This window comes from Mauremys mutica, chromosome 1 (assembly GCF_020497125.1).
Source record: "Mauremys mutica isolate MM-2020 ecotype Southern chromosome 1, ASM2049712v1, whole genome shotgun sequence".
Taxonomy (NCBI): domain Eukaryota; kingdom Metazoa; phylum Chordata; order Testudines; family Geoemydidae; genus Mauremys; species Mauremys mutica.
Genome location: NC_059072.1, coordinates 178,575,572 through 178,581,709, shown reverse-complemented (window position 1 = coordinate 178,581,709; position 6,138 = coordinate 178,575,572).

The following is a 6,138-nucleotide window of genomic DNA, read 5'->3' as shown; positions in this document are numbered from 1 at the left end:
CTGGAGACTGATGTCCTCTGTTCATCCTCAGAAGAGTTACAGCACAGGCAGTGGTTGTGCCAGCTTCCTCCACCTGGCTAATGAACCCATTGCCCGGCTAATGAACCACAACTTCATTCTAGAGTGAGAGTACTGTCTGGCCTCCATGACTCAGTCAGTCCTTGGCCGCTCTGCTGAGTCTGCCAGTTCTTATGATAGGCAACTATTCATTAAGAAATCGACAAACACACCGATTCTTTTCACCATGGAGGTCACCCTGAGCCCTCATCAGATGGCAACACTGGCAATGAGATGAACAAGGATCCCAAAGCAAGGCTGTTCAAGCACCACTTAGGATGGTTCCTAGTCCCCAAACCCACCGTTGACCTCCATTCATTTTGTCATTGCAGAACTGAAACAAGGGGATTAAGTTTATCTTTCCATCTTTGGAGGATAAACTAGCCTAGTCCAACCTACTCCCTTGCATTTACCTTGCCCTTTTGAACATGTGCAGCTGCTTATAAATCATTGAATTGTGTGTGTATGGGCTTGGAGTGATTTAAGACAGGACTGATCTATTCCCTCTGATACCTGCTGTTGAAAGTGATTGTCACCCCTTGAGTCCGATGCAGTGCGTGGTTTGGTACAATTGCCTGCACATGAACCAGGAGGAAAACATTTTAGTTTGTAAGTGATTTATGTACATGTATTTTTGAATCAGGAAAAGATGTGTGCTCTCTTGAACAAGAGATTTTAAACAACTGTGCCTAGTTTGTCCTAATAAAGTTCTGATTCCATCTCCTCTTGTTCATGTATCTTCTCTTATGTGTCCAAGAATGAAAGAATGAGCTGCCAACATCTATGGGTTTCCATCCCAACTTCTGCCTGTCAGCTATCACAGAGATTCCCAAAACAAACGTGAGCCATTGCTTGGAATTCTGTGTGTTTGAGGGGTGGGGGTGGGAGGAAATATATGGTCAACTATAAATGTTGAAAAACTATTGTTTTACCAGCTGGTGGAGTTAAAGGAACACCCCACGCCCGTTGGTTTATCAGAGAAGAGAAGGAACACAGGAAGCCAGCTAGGGACAAACAGCACTGGTTAGTAGCTGTGCAAGGCGTTCTCAGAGGGATCAAAGGTAGCAAAATCCAGCCTGAAGACTTCAATTGTGCTGCCATCAAAATCAGTCAATCAAGAAGAGGGCCTTAAGAAGCTCCTCTAGGCACCTGATCCTGAGAGGAATAGACCACTCGCACTCATCGCTGTCTTCAAAGAGCAGTTTGGGGCACTCATCTCTCACAAGTCGGGCTGTCTGACCTAAAAACTCCCCTTCTCTCCCCTGTCCAAACAGCTGACTTCTCTCCTTTCCAAACCGAACTCAGAGGCTCTTGTCCTTCCCTTGCTGCCACCTCTCAGCCCACCTTTTCTCCCCTGCTCCATCTGTCAAACTCAAGGGGTCTCCCCTCCTACCGCCATCCCAACTTCATCTCCCAACCCATGGGACCTAGAAGGCTGGAAAGCAGAAATAAGGGGGATCATTGTATCCTGTTGAAAATGAAAGGAAAATTTAGAGAGCACATAATTACCCAAGCTGGAATTAAGTGAGGACACCAGGGCTAGGACCTCCATTCTTCAGGAAAGTTTTACGGTGTCTTTAAGACCACAAGTGGTCAGAACCTTGATTTGGCACCTCATCTGAAAGACTGCACCTTCAGCACAGTGTCCCCCAGCACCATGCAGGAAGGTTCTAGTGCTCCACATTTTCAAAGCAGTTCACAGGCATTTCTGAGTGTGCCCATCCAGAGCATGCAAACTGCCATTATGCACATGCATCGGGAGCTCTGTGTGCCTAAGTCAGGCTAATGCAAAAGTGCACATGTGCACTTGAGCAGTCACCTCTTTGAAAATTGGACCACTGTGTTATCACACCATGCCCTCAGTTTTCTCTGGAGATCTTCCATCCAAGCATTAAACCAGGCCCAACTAATCTTAAATTTATGAGAGGGAATGAATCCAAAGTGTAAAAGTCCCACTCTAATCAAATGCATCCCCAAACACATGGGGGTATTTGATCCTACTCATTATAAATATGGGGTAGAGCTGGGAAATTAAGATATGGATGCATACTAAGATTTCAACCCTCCTAAATTCAGGGCTGTTCACACCTGAGGACATGGTTCATGCCCATCTCTTTGACAAGATCACACCTCAACCATTCCCTAGAAAACATGCATTAAAGCCAAGTACTGAGCATATATTCTCCTGCTCCCATTCTCTTCTGCATGCCTCCCTGGCTGTCTCCTGGATATCACAGATGGAAGATGTGTGACGGATGGATGTTTGCATTTGCTGACAGTTCATATGCTTATGATACTTGGAATCCATTGTCAAGACTGCCTGTCAAATCATATCACAAAGCGAGTATTTAGTTCTAACTGCCAGTGAGCAGGGGAGCAAGAGCTGTCTTTTCAGGCAGATTTCTTGCACATTGTATTGGATTTGAAGGATGGGCAGATGGCATTAGGGGTGTGAGCTAAGTTGATAATACTTACAAAATTCAGCATTGGAGCTGGCGCTCAATCTTTGTCTTCCTCATAGCATAAGTCAAGGTACAGTTGTCATTTACTTTACAAAGCATTCCGAATAAAAGAACAATAGTATATAGATTTTCATTCTGCATCAATGCTAATTTACTGGGGCCTTCTCAATATTCTAGTTTCCTCTTCTCAATAACTCAGATTCCTGGAGCATCAGCTGGAGTTCCTGGTTAATTTAATTTGTACCAGCTCCATGATGTCTTCTCCTCCTGTTGCGCTTCAAACCAGATCAGCATCTCCTCCTCTCTGACATACCATGTCAAATAAAGGGGCTGTCTCAACAATCCAGCAGTCAACCTCATTCTAAAGTCTTTTGCTGCTCAGCTGCTTGAGGTCTGAATTGCTGACTCTGAGCTATGTGCAGCCAGGCTCTTAAAGCAAAAGTACTTAATCCTATAAAAAGAAAATCTATATTTAAAAGCTATTTAAAAAGTTTCTAATGCCAAAACTAACAAAACAAGATAGTGATACCAGGACGAATTCAAGACTACAGTCTGCTCCTCTGCCTCGATCCAAACAGCAGAGAATGGGAGACAAATACGAGAGGACCCGAGAGAGGTACACAAAATAATGAATGGCCTAGAGAAGACAAGTTGAGAATTCCGCTTTCCCCTCTCATGAGAACAAGGGTAAGGAATGGTGTCCCTAGCCTCTGTTTGTCAGAGGGTGGAGATGGATGGCAGGAGAGAGATCACATGATCATTACCTGTTAGGTTCACTCCCTCTGGGGCAACTGGCATTGGCCCCTGTCAGAAGACAGGATACTGGGCTGGATGGACCTTTGGTCTTACCCAGTATGGCCGTTCTTATGTTCTTAGGCAACAAAATTGAAAGATAACACATTTCAAAGTGATAAACTGGAAACAAAACACTGTTTCCCATGGAACTTATTGCCAAGAGTTTAGTAGGGTCAAAAAAAGAGCAGACATTTATCTAGATGAGAAGATTACAGTTGCATAGGACACATACAAGGAAAATAAACCTCATGCTTTAAGGCATTAGCCAACCACTAAGGCCCAGATTTTCAAAGTTGCTGAGCACTCACAATATCAGCTAAAGTCAGTGGGTGCTGTGAGTGCTCAGTACCTCTGAAAAGCAGTCCCGACTCCCGACTAGCCTACGATTAGGAAGACGCTTCCACTTTAGGTCACTTCATAATTGCATCTTTCTCTGAAGTTCCTGGTGCTGGCCAGTGTTGGAGACAGGGTATCAGATTAGGTGGGTGTGATGGCTTTGGGCCCTTTGGGGTGTCACCTGATATGCTGGGATGCCACTGAGTCAGCCTTTTTTGCCAGCCTGGGTCCCCTTAACCTGGCCTTGCTGGGTTAGGCTCACACGCTTCTTCCAACCAAGCATACAGGCAGGGCCACACCCAGCTGCAGAGAGAGACAGAGATCCGCTCTGGAAGGATTCAGCCTTAGGGGCTCTCCCCAACATTCTGGTGCCTATTCCCTTTGAGGGGTACAAACCCAAAGCTTTTATGAAATTTGCCCCCTCCCTAAATGTGGAAGGAGATATGCACATCTTGCCCCCCGCCTCAGTTAGAAATTATGTAAACCGGGTTATATTATAAACAAGAAATAAGTTTATTAACTACAAAAGGTGAATTTTAAGTGAATATAAGAGATAACAGACAAGACACAGCAGATTACTGACCAAATAAAGCAAAACACACAAGCTAAGCTCAAAATGCTTAAGAAGCAGGTTACAAAATGGAAATTCTCACCTTAAATGTTATTTTAGGCTGGTTGGAAAGTTTCTGTGGTTCAGAGTTCCAGTTATATTCCTTTTCAGACTAGACCCCTGTCTCAGTTTGGACACTCCCCCTGCCTTCCCTTCAGGTGGCTTTAGCAGTCTTTCTTCTTGGGCAAACAGGCCATGGAGAGCAGGAGTCCACTTGTCTTCCTCCCCACCCTTAAACAGGTTTTACATAAGGCGAAAATCCTTTGCTTTCCAAACTTGACCTCCTCCCAGTGGAAAGTTACAAGAAGTCCCAGGTAATGTTTAGTATCAGGTGACAAGACCACCTGACTCTGTAGTATTACAGCATCCATGAGTCAGTGGCAGTATGGAAGTCCAAGCCTTTCCACAGTCCATTGTCCTCACTGATGGGCCATCAGCCCTGTCTGGCTTTTCCACTGTTGTACCCAAAGTGTTAGCAGTGGGTGTCACCCAAAGTAGTATAGTTGAAATACAGATACATAGTCAATATTTCTAACTTCAGATACAGAAACGATACAGGCATACAAATTGGATAATCACATTCAGTAAATTATAACCTTTCCAATGATATCTTACAAGACCTATCTTGCATAAAGTACATCTCAGTTATGTCATATTCATATCACAAGCATATTTTCATAAATAATATGGAGTGAAACATCACAGTGGGCCACTGCCCTGATCCAGAAAGGTGACTCCTATGTTCCTGCTGGGCTTCAAGCAGGCATTGGATGCAGCTGGTCATAGTGGTCAGAGTTTTCTGAGGTAATATCTTAACTATCTGACAACTTGTACTGTCATGATAATTGAAGTTCCTTGTGAGTCCATGGAAATTTCAATGACTGGATGTGTTTAAACTTTCCTCTAAACACCATGGTTTCAGCATCTCCACGGTGAATAGGGTGAAAGGAAACAGGTTAAATGAATTTACACCTCTCGTTAGTAGATCTGGGAAATTGATGTAAAAATATATCTTTTTTCTCCAACGAATATTTGTTCACATTTTTAGATTAATTTGATTTAACCTCATGCACACCCATTTCTTTTCTACCCAGGAATGTTTGAGAAATAGGATTTGACTGTCAAAAACTTTCATGAAAAGGGAATTTCAATCACATCTGAGCATTCGCTGAAGCCAAATTTTAAATTAATGTATGCAAATATTCACACTAGAGGTGTTCATCCATTCGGGAAACAGAAACACCACCATGAGACTTATATGACCAATCACAACTAAACACCATAGCTCAAATTTTGAATATCTGCAATGAATCCAACAATAACATATTTTAAAAGACAGCTGTTGATTAAACTGGAATAGCAAATACACCTCTACCTCGATATAACGCTGTCCTCGGGAGCCAAAAAATCTTACCGTGTTATAGGTGAAACTGCGTTATATCGAACTTGCTTTGATCCACCGGAGTGCTCAGCCCCGCCCCTCCGGAGCACTGCTTTACCACGTTATATCCAAATTCGTGTTATATCGGGTCGCGTTATATCGAGGTAGAGGTGTACTTCTGAGGGACTCGTGATCTGCTTGCAGATATTCTACTTGCAGTAAAGTGGCTACATTTAACAAATTATTAGTTGCAAATTATTTACTCAGCCCTAATTACTAGTTCAGACAGTGGCCAGGAATCCCCTAAGTCTACCCAAGACTCACATGGAAGGATCAAATTAAGGGGAACACAGCACCCCTGCTCTCTCGGCTAGTTTGATGAGAGCTCCCTGCGGCCCATGCTGCTTCCCACAGCTCCCAATGTCTGGGAACAAATATAAACAAAATGTCTCACAGCCTGCCAGTGGATTACCCTGATGGGCTGCGTGCTGAGGGTT